An 18,135-nucleotide genomic window follows, 5' to 3' on the forward strand; every position below is an offset into this window, starting at 1 on the left:
TGCCTTGTTAATTTTCCCCATTCTCACTGGTGTGAGGTGGTATCTCATTGTGGTTTTGATTTGTATTTCCCTGATGGCAAGTGATGCAGAGCATTTTCTCATGTGCATGTTGGCCATGTCTATGAAGAGACTCTTTTAACTACAGTAAACAAACAGGGTTGCTGGAGGGAGGTGGGTGGGAGGACGGGGTAACTGGGTAATGGGCATTAGGGAGGGCACATGATGTAATGAGCAGTGGGTGTTGTATGCAACTGTTCAATCACTGAATTCTACGTCTGAAACTAATGATATGATATGTTAAGTAAATTGAATTTAAATTAAAAAAATGGGTTCAGAGAGAATTGCATGAGTGGTTTCAGAGATCAGGTCTGGAGATGGCATGATTACTCCTACCAAGGTTCCCTTGGTCAGAGCTTGTACCCACCATCTCACTCGTATGGGATTTGTAACCTAGCTATGTACCCTGGGAAAAGAGGAGAAACAGGGGTGTTAGTCAGTACCAGCATTCTCTGCTGCAGCAACTGACCTTCCTGGGTTGGAACACCAATGGAACACCAATGGAACCCTTCCTGGGTTGGAACACCAATCAGGGTTGGAACACCCTGGATGTGGTGGCAGTTGTGAGAGAAAGTTGTTGAAAGGATCAAGTAAAAAGGTAAAGCCTAGGAAAATAACTACTGCTGTTTTTCATTGAATTCTTGACTATAAGCCACTGTGTTTTGTGTAATGCTAATAGAGAAAATTTTCTTTGAATTAAACAGTGACCCTGCCTTTCCATCACTTAGAATTTTTGTTTATAACTTACCAAAAGAATTCTTTTAGTTTTAGACATTTTAAAATTATAAAATTATACATCATTTTGTACATCCAATAGAATGGAAAATAAAAGCAAAAGAAGTTGGTTAGTGTGACCCTAAAATCTATTCATACAGACTCTTGATTTTTCTGAATTGTTTCTGGTCTGTCATCAGCATCCATGTTTTTCCACTTGCTGCTGTCCTCTGTGCCACCAGGAGCTTTCTTTAAAAAAAAAAAAAACTCCCTTCACAGTGTCTCTTCAGTCTTCCTGTGGGTCCCTTCTAGCATTTCTGCATGTTTTGAAACAAGGACTTTTTTGATCTTATAAGACAGTGGCAACCAGAAATTATATTGCTCCTTCAAGTGGTCTTTAAATGTTGTCTTGGCTGAAATGTGTAGTTGTCCAAACGATGTAGTTGTCCAAACAAGCTCCGGGAATAAACAACCAAGTTCATGTGCATGCAGGCGATGATATCTCTGTCATGATGACCATGTGGCCAAGAGTGGTTGTGGGACTTTGTTGATTATCAGATGAATCCTGGTTTAAGAGATGTTAAAATGTGAAAAGCACCTCACATCTTACAGTAAACTAAATAGTGGGTTTAAGATGTAAAGGATGAAGAGATTCCTTCAAGCTATTAAAAACATCAAATACTGACTTAATAGTACATTTCTAAAGGAGTCATAGCATGGGGTTTGTGGGTTTCACATCTGTGCGTCAGTAATGCAATCGTGCCTAGGACATAAGAAGCCTGATTCTCATCTCTGTTATTTATCTCACAGACTCAGCAAGGGGAAGGGAACACTGTGCGTGTCATCTCCTGCCCTAGCCTACTCCAGGACAGATACTCATGTCTTCTCCCTGGAGCTTCTTAGGGCTTTGGCCAGGCTGGCTTGGGAGACTTGCCTGCCATTCAGCTCTGATCCACCAGCCTTGTAGCATGGCAGGTGTCGTGCTGCATTTCTGGTGGCCTGGGATGAACCGCTGGTAGTGCTGCTCATGATGCCGTAACCTGCTAAACTGGGCTGTGGGTTCCCATGCTGCGGCACTGGGCTTCTGCTAGCTCCTTACCCAGCCTCAAGTTTCATATTAAGACTGTGTTGCTCTGGATCTTGGTCCTATTGACTAGCATTTTACCATTTCACCTGAGTCTTACTAATATCCTTTTTTTCCCCAAAACAAACCCCTTCCTGTTTTCTTTCTTGAAGCTGGCATACTTTTGTTGTATTAGATTGGATTTTGCATGGACGTGGATGCCAGTTAAAGACATCTCTGTACCGACCAGTCATTCAGAGGAGTTTATGTGGGAGTCCTGGCTTTCCTTGGCTTTAGTTTTCTTTGGACTCATCTTCCAATGATACCTGCTGCTTCATTCCAACTGAGGGCTGGGAGGGCTGGAAGGGAAACTCCCCCAAATCAGGAACCAGTGGGGATGAACATGAACAGAGCACACAGGCTTTTGAAAATCTGATATCTTAAAGGAGGCCCTTTCAAACATGGAGAAGACTCCCCTGAGGTTTTCAGAGAGTTCTGTCTTAATAAAATAAGTGAATGCCAAGACAGAGATGTCTCAGAGAGTTGGGGAATGACATGTTGAGTGGTTGATGTCTTGTTTGAAGATTTCACAGCCATTGTACATGGATCGCTGAACTGTGGTCCCTAAAACCCATGGTCAGGAGCTGTTAAGATTAAACTATAAACAAGAAGCTGTATTTGTAGAATGGATGAGCTTATAAAATCAGATTTCCTCTTTCTTTTTCTGTTCCTTAGATTTTCACTTAAATAAAACTCCTTGGCTTTTATGGGTTTTATTAGCCTTACATTTGTTTAACTTCAAATCACTCGGATGATTTTCAGGAATAATTAAGACCATTTGATTATCAATGCTGTGGTGTTATGGGATTTCTGTTATTTTTCAGAAGATATTCCCCCCGCCCCCCCCCGCATCTTCACACATCATTGTGTATGTAACTATCGTTTCTTAGATGTTCATAAAGGTGTTTTAAGATATTTTTAGAGGGGACATTTCTTGCCAAATTTCCAAGTAACTCATCAGAAATTGGACAGCATGAGTCATTGCTGGGCGACTCATCACAGCCAATTCTCCGAGCCAGGCGCCAAGCTCCATAGACGCTGGTTTAGATGTTAGTGCAGGTGGTACAACCAGGCTCAGTTTCTATCAGAGCTAGAAGGTATTACAATTGGGAAAACTCCAGTAGTTTTTAATATCAGTATATATTTATCCTTCCTTCATGTCAGTGGACTCTCATGTAAAATTTGACTTACCATATATCCAAACATGGAGAGACAGTCTAGCCTTTGACCAATGAGGTCACCTCTTTGGAGTTTAGCTTTTGCCATGAAGAAAGAATGGTGGGACAGAAGGGGAGTAGTATTTCAGCTCTTCTTTGGAGGGGTTTCCTTTTCTCTCCTTTGGTGTAGTGAAATTGCCTTTTCTTGTATTTGATTGTATTTTATTTCTCTCTCATTCTGTGGGAAACATCTTGGAAGGCAGGAACTTGCAACCTCATTCCAGAAACACGAAGGGACATGCTCCTCATGCCAGAGGAAGCTGGGGCTCATCATACCTTCCTCATTTTCAGACTAGACCCTGGGATACATTTCAATGACCTGAGTAAAATTGGCTCCAGTGAGTTCCGAGGGAGCTGTGGTCCTGAAGGGGATCCAGAAGGACACATTGAAGATGGGACTGTGCCTTCAATTCTGTCATGAGAATTGAAGCCAAGGGTGCTGAGAACCCATGGAGGTAAGAAGCAGGTGCCTGTAAACTCGCATGATAAGTGTGTGGACACTCAAGCACCCCTTGGAGCCGAGCTGTCAAGATCAATTACTGAGATTCTGTACACAGAGTGTGAAGATGGAAAACTCCTGTGAGTGCCAAGTGTTATCGGCTTGCATCACAACTTAGATATTTAGTGGAACAGCGGACAGATTAGACATTTTCAGGAAATCTAAGTTTGTTGACTTCTGCCCTCAGGATTTTTTTTATTTTTTATTTTTTGGAAGGAGTGCCTGAGATTTCATTCCACCGAGGCTCAACATCTCCTAATTCGTGGTAGATATTTTTTGTTGTTGTTGTTATTGCTTTTCAATCTTTCTCTTGCCGATATTGTACATTACTTTGGCTTTTGTCCTTACTCCACATGTTTCAGATTCAAGCCAGTGCTGTATTTTACAACACAACTGGAATCCCCTGTTTGGGTAAGTGGAAAGAGTAAGTGATGCTGTGGGCAGATCTCAGAAACTGTGACAAACTCTTCCCTTCAGAATAGGACCCTCTTCCCCCATCCCAACACCACATGTTTGGATGACATCAGCTCATCACATCCACATGATTCCGTTGCTGGTGTTGGGATGGGGAAAAAATACGTGTGGATGTGATGAGCTGATGTCATCCAAACATGTGCGAGAAAAATGGTCATGCCCCATAGGTATGCCCCCTTTCTCAGCAAGTGCATAGTAAGTACTTTCTTCAAGAACACCTTTCATTTTCTCTTCTCTGTAAGCAGCACATGTTTATTAAGCTCTGCAAAGATCTTCATAGGTTCTAGTGAGGCAAAAATGAGTATGACACATTTCCTGTTCTTAAGGGGCTTGTCGGAGTGGAAAGATAGACAAGAAAGTTGATACTTACTTACTATCCCATTTTTTTTCTCTTGGATTGTTACTATTTTTGTATTTTAACATTTTATGTTATGTAGAGAACTGAGTGCCTGATCTCAGGATGAGGTCTTTCAATTTTTTTTAAAGGATAGATTTATGGACTTTACTCTGAAAAAAATGTATTAATTATTTGGGGGAACCGAAGGCATCCAAATTATTTTCACTTATCGTGAATCTTTTGTGGGCAAACTTTTGCAGATTACTCGAAACTATCAGAGCCATGTACCAAGGAGGCCCCTACTTTCAATGTCTGTGGATTTGAGTTCTTAGCATATTTCTTTGAGTAAAGTAGACTGCTTTCAAACTTCCTGCCAGGTGGGACTCAGCCCACCATAACTTCCCATTCCCCATTCTTCTGTTCTGATTTCTAAGCAATTGTAAACCCCAAATCAGAATAATTATACAAACCACAAAGCTAACTTCCTGGTCTCGGTTCTGCTTCATTACACTTGAAGTAGAATATTGTAGATTAATATTTTGATGAGGAAAACATCTGTTGTGTTTTTATATTCCTGCTTATACAGAGTGGCTTGGAAATTTTCTCTGCAGCCTGTTCTCCAGATTCTTAAGGAATAACTGTGGGAATAACTTTCTAGCATAGATCCACACTCTGCCATATGCTCATTTATTAGGTAGTTGAAGAAGAGACTGGGACCTACTCTCATTATCATCATCATCATCATTATTATTATTTAAACAGTCTTTCCTATTGACACCAAATGATGGGAATATTGCTCTGGTAAATTGAGGTTATTGGCTGAAGTATTCTGGTTTAATTGTTTCTAAAATTGATCTTTATGAACTTGGTGGAATCCAAGAGGTTCAGAGGCAGTGCATCATGGATTGTCATATGCTTAGGGCAGGGCTGAGGTCGAGACAGTCAGCTCTGCCCTGCTTCCACCAGAGTAATGCCATCTCTGTTTGTTTTATACATTGGAATTGAACATAAAATTTTGTTTGGCAGAGGGTTTCCATAGATTTTGTTCATTATATAGTCAGTCAGGGTTTCCCTATATGGGGAAAACTGAACAGTTAATGTTAGCCACTTTAGTGGGGACAAAAGTCATTCCCAGTGGGTTGGTTGATTAAAATTTTACTTTCCTTGATGTCGCTTATGGATTGCCTCTGCCAGTGAATGCTGAGCATAATAGGCACCATGAAAGAGTGAGAAATCTTTACCTTCAAGGTGTTTAATGGTATGGGAGGAAATAAAGTATATAGCATCTATGCATACACCATGTACTAGAAAATCTCCATGATATAGAGGAAAACATTCAAAAGAAAAGAAACTAATGGCGTGTGTTCTGGTGAGTTAGTGGGTCATGTTGAGTAAAAACTGGAATTTTAGATTCTACTGACCTTGGTTGAGGTCTACGCTTCTCATCTCTAAAACACTACTGACTATGCAAGATTGATGTGAGGACTGTGGGAGAAAAAGCATTTGGAATTATAGTCATTACACTGTATAGTTGCTCAATAAATGCTACTTCCTTTTCATTCTCTCTGATCTCTTCCTTCTTTTGTAGATGTTAGCTGCTTATATAAATGTCCATCAATCCAGTTTATATTCTCAAGTTCTAATCTTTGATATTGTACACTATGTTTGTGTATATGTGCATACACACATGCATGTGCTATATATTATATTTCTTTTTTTTTTATTTATTTATGATAGGCAACAGTGAGAGAGAGAGAGGCAGAGACACAGGCAGAGGGAGAAGCAGGCTCCATGCACCGGGAGCCCGATGCGGGACTCGATCCCGGATCTCCAGGATCGCGCCCTGGGCCAAAGGCAGGCGCCAAACCGCTGCGCCACCCAGGGATCCCTATATTATATTTCTTACTAGACTATAGAAACCTTAAAGGCAATGGTATTTTTATTGCTTCATGCTGCCTGTTTTAGCTTCATATTTGATCCCTAATATATGCAAGATAGATATTCCTCTGCCTTCCTAACATAAAAATACCCAATAAAAGAGCAATGCATCTGACTGTTAGATCTCTAGACCCATAAATGTTTTTTAAATTAGATTTCAGGGAATATAAAATTTCTGGCAAAATTAATGGGAATGAAGAGATGACTAAATGCATGTTAGAGATACTTCTTCCTTCCCCCCACCAATATGTCTATTCAAACATTTCACTAAAAATCTCTTTGGAGAAAAGTGGTCAATGGGTCACTGGAATGTTATAATTCTTAGTGTGATTCTCATCTGCAAATGATTTTTGGAAATTTCAGTCCAAGTAAGATTTGAGTTGAAGTTAATACTATGTCAACAAACTATAAAAGTTTGAAGCAAAATCAAAGAGAGTCTTTCTTTAAGAAACAAACAAACAAAAGATCACGAAAGGTGGGCCTTTTGCCAGTCCAATAAAGAGAATTTATATTATTTTCTATGTTCAGTTTCAGAGATTTATGTTCTAAGTCTCAGGTAATTCTTCTAGCTAAAATAGTAAACTGCACCCAAATATGTGTTTAAATAAACCCTATGACTAATCTAATGATAATCAAAACATTTTGCACTTCATGTGGTTGAAATCCTCTCAAAACCTTGGTGAATGCATTTACTATTTCTTACACTCTCTTGGGAACTTGAGCTCCATCTGGCATATTCTCAAAGGCAGCACTGTTTGGGTTTTCACAACACCTAGTATCTAGATGTTACCAAATACCCAGATGTTGGGCTTCAAGAAAACATTTGCAGGACTTAATGGCTCTTAATTATTCAATTGAGTGAGTAAATGTATTGTATCAAGATGACCATGGTGGCTGGGTGCTGATTTGTTCCCAGGCATTGGAGTGGGGTGGGGTGGACAAAAGAAAACTAAGAAGAAGCTTCCAGGAAATTTCATACTTGGCTAGTCTTAGGCTTAGGAAAAATAATCAGAACATTTTGGACTTTCAAGAGTTATGTAAAATCTTTAAAAATGCTGCCATTTTTTTGCCTTCAATAAAGGAGAGATCCACATTGTGAACTAGCTATAATTCTTACTCTCTCACTTTAACTTGGGTTGGTTCTTGTTTTTCACTTCTTGAAGGTTCAATGTCAAATATTTTATTCTTTTAATGACTCAACCATAGTAAAGTGATTGGGTCATACAGCCCTTTGCCAACTTTGGATAAAGAAATTTCTTTTTTTGTGGAAAGAAAGCTGTGACCTCAAGCTACAAGTTACTGGGCTTACAAGGTACCAGGCAGTGATTTAAGTATTAGATATTTATAGACTCATTTAATCTTCATAACAATATTATAAGGTAGATGCTATAATCATGAGCATTTTACAAATGAGGAAATGGAGGCCCAATGTATATAAGTTACTTGGTCAATGTCACACTGCTAATTATTCAATTTGGGATTTGAATTCAGTGGCCAGATGATGGGTAACAATTACTCATGTTGTGCCCAAGCTGGGCATGTCATTGGGCATGCAAGTCTATTGGAGAGATAGGCTCATTCTGCCAACTGGGAGTTGGCATAAATTTTCAAGGATTTAGGCAGGAGGGTTAGAATTTCTTGAAGCTTGATTTCCATTTGGTGCAGGGTTTACAATCTTTCCTATTCAGACTGCTATCTTTAAGCTTGACTGGCAAGATTTATGGGAATAAATTGCCTCGTGTTGATCTAACAGGTTCTTGGTTCTTAGGTTTCTACTATTGGCCAGTAATTCCTAAAATCTTTATTGGTGTGATTTTATGTGCTTTCAGAAAAAGCCAGACACTTTTTTATTATACATCATGCCATATATTAATTATGTGGGCTGACTCCAGCTCAGTGAAGTATACCAGTGATCTGATCACATCCCCTAAAGTGGGATCTGGAGTTTGTGTCAAATGCTAAGTAAGTGGTCTTGCCCTAGAATTTGTAGCTCTCATATCTTTTTCTCTACTTTCTAAAAATAAATCCAATCAGATAAGATTAGCATAACAAGCAGAAACTTTCGCCTTGTAACTTTCCTGCCAAGGACACAAAGTATCTTCTTTTCAAAGTATCTTGTCTTGAAAACCAAGTGCCTTTGAAGTGATTGGGGTCAATGAGAGCACAGGCAAGAGTAACCACAAACAAATTTTGCATGTGAGAATGCAAGTAGGATTTGCATCATCTTGTATTAAAACCAAAGAAAAAGTCAAAGTTTTCAGTTCATGTAAGAAAACAAGGAATATTCCAGAAAAGGAGTAGTACTACTATGCAATGTATTTAAAGTACTGCCAGAGCGCTGGTGAGTCATGCATTCAGCTTGTAGTTACACAAGCAACTTCTGGAAGGAGGCTTTATAGGAGAAAGTAACACATGGCATCAAGACCAAAAAGTAATGAGAATTACAGTGTGTTTCTATTGGGAGTTATGGAGAAAAATGAGTATGCACATTCGAGGGACCCACTATCCAGTAATGTAAACAAGGGACTTCAATGTTAAACACAATGAGATTGATAATACTGCCTTCTAATCGCAGAATTTTGTGACTACAGTGGTGTGCCAAGTGTCCCTAAGACCACCCCAGGTTCTGTGATTTTGCTAGGATGGTCCACAGGACTAATCATACAGTTGTACTCACAGCTGTTGAGTTTTTTCAGCAAAAGTATCAGAAACAAAATCAGCAAAGGGAAAAGGTGCATGAATGAAATCCAGAGGAAACCAGATGCAAGCTTTCAAGAGTCCTCTCCCAGTGAAATCACACAAGACATGCTTACTCCCCCAGCAACGAGTCATGACAACATATGTGAAATGCTGTTGGTTGGGAAGCTTGTTAGAGACATGGTGCCCAGAGTTTTTTTGGGGGGGTGGGGAGAATTATCTTATAGGCACCTTTTGTCAAGGAAATACCAAAATACCAGACCTCTATGACAGCAGATGTTTGGCACAAATTATATTGTTTGTACAAGGGGTATATATAGGCCCTGTGAGCCACTTACAAGTTAGGGTGGTGGGAACCCTCCTAAAAGTCAAGTTACCAGATATTAGCTAAAAGGCCAACCTTGCAGGAAGGCCTTTCTGAAGACAGATGGCTATGGTAACCCTTTGCTGCACAACTGGAAAGTAGCATGATTGAGTGGGAAACACTGATGCACAAAGAACCTTAGTATAAATGCTCAAGCTATGGGATTTCTGAAGTTTAGACTTGATACCACATGATACAACTCTGATAGTGGGATAGAACACTATCTTGCTTCCATGAGAATTCCAGATCTGGGGTCACATCACCCACTCCCATTGTCCTACCCCTACCTTTGCTTTGAGGGTGACTGGACAAGTTATTTGAACATAATCTCTTTATTTTAAAGGAACATGAGAAATTCTCTTCTGAGATAACATCTGCAAATTCTTTGGCCTATTGAGGTGAAAGGTAGTAGTTAAGGGTGAAGTTCTTATGAGACTCTCAGGACACGTAGGCATTTCAAAGCTGTGTTGCAAGCATCCGTTGAAGGGTGTTTCTTCAGATGGGTGTTAGTTAGTTGTTAACGTTACACAGTCAGACATTGCAACCCAGTTTGTTTCTCTGGATACCCTAAATGTGGTATGTCAAGTGTGTCATTAAACTTGAACTTCTCTGAATTCCATAGTTCTGGCCTCATAAACAATGAAACCAGACTCTTTCAGTCTTTAGAAAGTAATGCATCTACTCTGGAATGGGAATAGAAACGACACGCCTGTAATCGGAGATTCTACAGATGAAAAAGACCTTATTAGATCATCTAATTTGCAGCTGGGCTCTTCTCAGTATGGTTGCCAGTGTTTGAACAGGGCCAGACTCAACATTCCAGTGTATCTCTGAGAAGGCTCCACTACCATCCAATTAGGCTGGAAATTTCACTAAGAAGGTCTCTGTGACACCTGTCTAAGAGCTATTCCATGTAACTGGTGAGGGAAGGTATATTTTCATGGTGTTTAGGAGAAAAAGACCTGGTGCGAGGGCCTCTGGGGGAGGAACAAATTAATTATATCAGTATAACATATTTACACATGCATTAGTTTAATATACAAGGGAAAAGTAATAATACACGACTTATAATGTTTCAGATTTATTGTAATTCTAAGTAAGGATTTGGGAAGGTGAAAAGAGAGGATCCCAAGTGTTTCCTCCTTTTTCTCTTCCTTTCTTCCATCCGTCCTCCTTCTTTTTCTTAATCAGTTCATCTAACTAATACTTGTTAAAACATTCTGTGAAAAAAAAAATAAAACATTTCTGTGTACTGGGTACCATAATCAGTGCATGGTCCCTGCATGTAGAGAACTTTACTCAAATGGAAGATCAAATTTATAAGCAAAGATAACATAGTGTGGTGAAGTCTGTGAAGACAAGGGAACAGGGAGCTAGAGGAAACACATGATGTGGTGTCACAACTCAGTTTATCTGGCTCAAAGAAAATGCCTCATAGGAAGTGAGATACAGGTTGACTTCTAAAGGATAAGCAGGACTTAGTCATGTAAAAGAAGGGTGAAAATAATGGTCATTGGCAGAAGACATGGCAATTGAGTAGGTCTGGAAAAATGAGAACTAGGCAGGCAATTGAAATAAGCCGAGTGTACATGGAGCATACAACAGAGGGCGAATGGAATGATAGGGTGAAAAGAGGAGGAACAACATTTGTTGAGATATAATGGTGAAAAGATTATCAGAGACCGGGTTGGGAGGCTGTGCTTTGCAACTTGAATTTTCCCCAAATAACAACAGGACTCATCAAAGAGTAGTAAGAGAGAACCATACTAAAATTTTCTTAGAAATATCACTAGGACCCTCCTGCATAAGATTGGTATTTAACTCTTTGAAGATGTTAAGCCAGTGGGACTCTGTGCTTAGGAACACAAGGCAAAGTACTATTTGGGGGTTTTAATGAAAACAGAGTAATTAACTGAAGGTTGATATTCTGAACAGTGAGATCCATACCCTCTTTCTTTTTCCCGCACTTGCCTTCTGATATGGTCACAGTTGTGTTTATACTTATCTCTCACCCTCAACCTTCAGGCAGGAAATTTAAAAAGTTATTTCTGGAAAATAGAAAAGTACTACAAATAAGGCTATTTAGGGATCTATAAGGGAATAGCTCAGCCCTTGTCATACTGCATTGTGGTGAAGCCTACTAGGTGATAAACCTCCTACCCATGCACAAACTTCCGATTAAATTTTTAATGCTGCCTTAAAAATGAAGACATGACCAACCATCAACACATTTGAGGAGAGCTTCTGACATAAAAGTCAGAATCCAAAATGCAGGGTGGGGTGCAACTTCAGAAGAAAAGAGAAAATGCGGAAAAGTAGAATACTTTTTTAAAAAGTATATATATATATTTAAAGATTTTATTTATTTATTCATGAGAGACACACAGAGAGAGGCAGAGACACAGGCAGAGGGAGAAGCAGGCTCCATGCAGGGAGCCCGACGTGGGACTCGATCCCGGGACTCCAGGATCATGCCTTCGGCTGAAGGTGGCGCTAAACCACTGAGCCACCTGGGCTGCCCTAAAACGTATATTCTTGAGGGAAAATTGAATGACAAAAAATTAGAGAGAAAGACAAACCATGAGAGACTCTTAACTCTGGGAAACAAAGGATTGGAGAAGGGCAGATTGGTAGGGGGATGGGATAACTGGGTGATGGGCATTAAGGAGGGCACATGATGAGATGAGCACGGGGTGCTATACTGTATATTGGCAAATTGAATTTAAATAAAAGAAAAAATCAAATAAGAACTATATTCTTAGAGAAATAAATGACATTTCATCTCTAAAACAAAGATGAATATACAAAAGAAAGATATATTATTATGATCAGGAAGAACTCTTTGAAATGAAAATAATTATAGAAGATCTAAAAAACCCAATAAAAGACCTGGAAGACCAAGTGAGGTAATGTTCTAGAAGTAGAATAAGAATAAAAAAAAGAGAGAAGTTGAGAATAGAATAAGAATAGTAAGAAGTAAGAAGATTAGAGATCCAGATTAGGAGGTCCAATTTTTAAAACTATTTATTATTTTAGGACACGGAAAATTGAAAGAAATGATCAAAGGACTAATTCAGGACAATTTCCTGGAATGAAAGAATATGAACTTAGACTGGAAGAATCGGAGGATGCCCAGCACAGTGGATGTGGATCAAACAAGACCCGTTACAATGCACATGAATGTGAAATTTCAGAACCCTGAGGGGAGAGAGAAGCTACTGAGACCATCCCTAGGGAGGAAAGAGGTTCTCTTACAGAAGATCAGAAACCAAAATGGTTTGCAACTTCTCAAGAGCAAAAATAAAGGATAGAAAACAAAGGAAGAATGTCTTCAAAATTTTATGATGTCCAACCTATCATTCTATACTCAGAATAGAAATCAAGTGTGAGACTTAAATGCAATATTTCAGACAGACAGGATCTCAGAAGTTTTATTTCCTCAGAGAATGAGTGGAATGAGTAAGGGAGTAATCCCAGGTGAAGGACAGAGAAGTGGGATCCAGGAAGCAGGGGATCCAGGACAGGAAGGAGGAGACCAGATCCCCTTGGATGATGATGAAAGATGACCTTGGGATATCTGCTCTGTGGTGGACCTGGAGAGAGGCACTCAGGACTGAGCAAAGTGAAGGAGGGTTTATGAGCAAAGCCTGTAAGAAGATGAACTCAATGGTGAATGTGATGAATAATATGAGACTAGATTTATATTGATGTGGAGAATTTGGAAATAATGAGTAACAAGTAGAATCTCTGTCTTATAAAGATACTTGTGATTGCTTCTAGCACCTACCTGGTGAATCCAGAATAATCTCCTTACCTCACAATGCTTAATTTAATTGCATTGGCAAAGTTTCTTTTGCCATAAAGGGTACATGTAGAATTTCAGGGATTAGGACCTGATTATCTTTGAAGGCCATTATTCAGCCTTCCATAGTATCATGTTAATTATGAATTCAATCCCACCTTTGATATAATTGTTTCAGAGGTTGACGGAGGGAAAGTTTGTGTGTGTGTATGTGTCTATGTGAGTTTGAGACAGAAGGCAGCTAAATCTTTACTTTCCCCTATAGGCACTCAAAAATGCCTAAGTCTGAAAAATCAAGTAATGTCAGTATTGTGTTGAGAGTAATGTAAGTATACAGTTGGTATCTTGTAAATACCAAAGTAGCTAAGAAGGTTGGAAGGTGATGGTCATTGAGCATCGAGGGAACAGGAATAGTGGAGAAGCTTAGGGACTGCTGTTTTTCCTGATAAATCTTGTAAAATTCCATCTAAAATTAAAAAAAGGAAACCACTAGTAATTAAATTAAAGTGAAAAGATTAGGTTAAATCCTTTGGCAAGAGTACAGAAACTTTTCAGGAGTGAGATTATTATGTGGGGGAAAATATGTCTTTCTTGCTGAAGTGTAAAAGGGAGACGTTTGGAGATTAACCAGGAAGTGGAAATGTGGCAGGAGGAGGGATTAGGAGATCCCCCAGAGGGTGCCCTTGTGGATCTCCTCCATCCTGATAGGGATGGATGGCTGATTGGAAGTGAGGATTGAGAGGAAAAGTGGTGTCAAGGTTGACACTCAGCTCTGGTTTGGGTATTGGGTTGATGTGATGTCATTCTGGGACAAAGGGGGATCAGTAAGAGGAGCCACTTTGGAATCTGGCAGGTAGGGGTATGTGTGCATGTGCTTAGGACTGGGTGTGCATTTGGGAATTAGCAGCACAATGAGAGGCATGGAGGGAAGGAAAGTTTCCTCCAAGGAGAGCCTGCCTCTGAGAGAGTTTTTTTTTTTTTTTTTTTTTTTTTTTTTTTAGAGTTCTGAAGAAAAAAGTGTATGCATTCTTATAAGCCCAAGAGTCAGGCGTTTTGATTCTTTTATTTCTCTGCTTGGCTCTGCTATTTTACTTTCCAAATGGACAAGAGTAGTTAAGAAATCTGTTAATATTTCAACGCTTAGAAACATATGGAGGGTTTCTCTTTTCTCCCCAATAGAGTCTCATAAGCTGCAGGAGGGAATATGTAAATATTGTTTCAAGATTAATATTTAAATATAGAAAATGATTTATGAGAGCCCATGTATCTACATCATGTATTTTACAGTAGATGGTTAAAACTTCCATTTGTCAGCAGATTCTTTTAAAGAAGCCTTGGTAATTGCGATGTGTACAGACCCTTATCCTAAATTATCCTAATGGAAAAATGCAATGCAGAACAAATTGCATGGAATGCATCTATAATACCCGAGCTGACAATATGTGAAATGCAGGTGAGGTCAGCAGACTGGGCAATGCCGAAACACTCCTTTTAGCTTGACATCACCTCCCCCATTTTGGATAGCAACCCAAACAGAAATGCACAGGAAAAATCCTAATGAGAAGTAAGTGGCTCTATATGAACACAATTATAAAATGTTATGATCCATACTAAGAAAAAAATTTGTATAAAGGAATAGAAATATCAGACCATTGGGTAGGAAAACTAAAGGGTTATAAAGATGACAATGTTTTCATCAAATAAATGAATATATTTAACAAAATCCTAATAAAAGTAAAGTGACAATGACTAACCTAAGATGTGATTTTCTGTGATGAAATGAACACTGGGTATCATATAAGACTGAGGAGTCACTGACCTCTGCCTCTGAAACCAATAATACATGATATGTTTATTAATTGAATTTAAATAAAATTAACAAAACAAAAAACCCCCACAAAAAACCCAAACAAAATAAATAAAATTTGTTAAAATGCTGCAGTTAAGAGTGGCAAAATGAAACAAAACACTTTGAAAGAGGAAGAATCTTGGAGGCAAACTCGCTGTGTCAGATGTTAACATATATTATTAAGCCATTATAATTATACTGATGTAGAGGAGGTGTAAGAATTGATAAATTGATTTTTAAGAAGTTAGTATGGCTCTAGATTATATACTGGTATACATAAAAACTTAATACAAGAAACATTTCAAATATCATTGCTGCTGAGATGCCCTCACTGACTATCTGGAATAAATAAGATTCCCTTTGCTCATGTCCTCATAAGATCTACAGCATAATTATAATTGTGTGTGTAATATCTGTCCGCTCCATGAGACTAATGGCCATGTCCAAGTTGGTCAAACTTATATAGTCTACACTTAGCACCGTACCTGGTTTATAGTAAAAAATACATATTTATGTACATTTTTATATACATGTATATACATTTTTATTATAAAACACATATTTATAATTACTAAACATACACATTTTTTACTAAAAAATACATATTGATAGTCAATAATACTGTAATATACCTATTGTGGTGACCATTGGGTAATGTATAAATTGTAAATCATTATGTTGCACACCTGAAACTAATTCAATATTATATGTCAACCATACTTCAATTAAAAACAACAAAAGAGGCACCTGGGTGGCTTGGTCAGTTGAGTTTCTGACTCTTGGTTTTAGCTTAGGTCATAATCTCAGGCTTGTGAGATCGAGCCCCACATCAGGCTCTGTGCTCAGCTGGCAGTCTGCTTGGGGTTCTTGGGATTCCTTCCCTCCCCCTCTGTTCCTCCCCTTGCTCTCCCTCTCTCACATAAATAAATAAATAAATAAATAAATAAATAAATAAATAAATAAAATAAATGTAAAAAATAAAATAATTTTTTAAAAAATCAAATAATTTAAATTAAATAAAATGTAAAAATAAAATAATTTAAATAAATAAATAAAATGTAAAAAATAAAATAAATAAAATGTAAAAAATAAAATAAAATTAAAAAATAATTTAAATAAATAAATAACGGAAAAACGTATTTGTTGAGTTTTTGAAACAAATAGGGGGAGGAGAATAGCTTTTCAATAGCTGTGGATGTGTGGATAATCAGCATTTGGAAAAATTAAATTCGATATTTAATCTCATAACATACTTCACTTTGAATTCCAGATGAATTATAGAAATTATGGATAAAATGTAACCATAAGTATCTAAGAGAAACAATAAATTAATATGTATCTTCTCTTGGAACAACAATAAAAAAGTAACTTGCAGCATAAAGGCTATTGAAAAATCACAGGTGAAAAATTTGATAGAGCTTTAATTAAGAAATTAAATTAAATGGCCCTGAATGTCATAAACGGTATGCACAAAATTTAAAGTGGAAAAGTTATGATAAATACAGCAGAGTATGCTTAATTATAAAGAGCTTTCATAACTCCAAAGAAAGTGTATGATATTCCCAGGTATCTTATGCTTTTGGGTGCAATTGTAAATGGGACTGACTCCTTAATTTCTCTTTCTTCAGTCTCATTGTTAGTGTATAAAAATGCCACTGACTTCTGGGCATTGATTTTGTATCCTGCCACGCTGCCAAATTACTGTATGAGTTCTAGCAATCTTGAGGTGGAGGCTTTTGGGTATGTGAAATAAGTCAATCGGAGAAGGACAAACATTATATGTTCTCATTCATTTGGGGAATATAAATAATAGTGAAAGGGAATAGAAGGGAAGGCAGAAGAAATGTGTGGGAAATATCAGAAAGGGAGACAGAACATAAAGACTCCTAACTCTGGGAAACGAACTAGGGGTGGTGGAAGGGGAGGAGGGCGGGGGGGTGGGTGGGTGTGAATGGGTGACGGGCACTGAGGGGGCACTTGACGGGATGAGCACTGGGTGTTATTCTGTATGCTGGCAAATTGAACTCCAATAAAAAATAAATTTATTATTAAAAGAAAAGAAAGTGTATGATAGTAAAATGTATGAAAGCTGCAAATAGGGAAATTTTTGAAAGAAATAGAAAAGGCTTATTACAATGTTAAAATTTGCTGCCTGCCATAGAAATCCAAATAAAAAACAGGATATCATATTTTAATATGCCAAAGTAACAAAACTTTAAAGAGAAAGCTTTAGTGAAATTTAATTTTTACCACTGCTAGGTTTCCTTGGGGCGCCTGGGCTGTGACCAGCCAAGCAGCTCTGTTCCTGGGCTGGGACCAGAGCACCACTGAACCCAGAAGCTGCAGGCAGAGATAACCCCATAGAGGAAGCCTGGAACTGGAAGATTTTGTTGGAGCCTCTGCTTCATCACCATGAGGGTCCCTGGAAGCCCTTTTGAGTGTTGGGAATGATGCAGACTCTACTGCCTTTGGCACTGAACATTCATGAGAAGGAACAGAGATATTTCTAAAGCTGGAAGCAGCAGTGGTCTTTGACATCTGCTGAATGTGTGCTTTTCCCCCACTTCCTGTCTCTTGGGTTATTTTCTGTGTTGAGCTTATTGACCAGAGAAATCCTGCTTGGCCAAGTCTTCCTTTCCCCAACTCCCTTTCCTTGTTACACACAGTAGAGGGAGGCCCAGGCCCTGGAGGATGTGATGGGAGGCTATGTCATCTGCCTTAGGCAACACTAGCAACCAGAAAGAGCTGGTGAGATTTGGCACAACATTGCCAGGCTTTAGAAGGACAAAACTGGACCCTGTGTAGGACAACATGGGAGGGTCTGTTGAGCCTAAAGAGTGATGCTAGAGCCAGTTCCCTCCTTCAGGTGGTCTCACATATGCTTGCTCTGGAGGAGCAGCGAGCTTGGTTCCAGGTGGTGCTGGAGGAAATCCAGCCTCAGTGATGTACCTCTTCTGAACGTTTGAAACAAGTGGGAGATTTGGATATTTAATGATTGGTAACTAATTAAAGAAATTAAGCAAAACATAACATTGTGTTCCAGCAACATTCTGGCCAAACAAGG

Source organism: Canis lupus, chromosome 38 (genome assembly GCF_048164855.1).
Source record: "Canis lupus baileyi chromosome 38, mCanLup2.hap1, whole genome shotgun sequence".
NCBI lineage: Eukaryota > Metazoa > Chordata > Mammalia > Carnivora > Canidae > Canis > Canis lupus.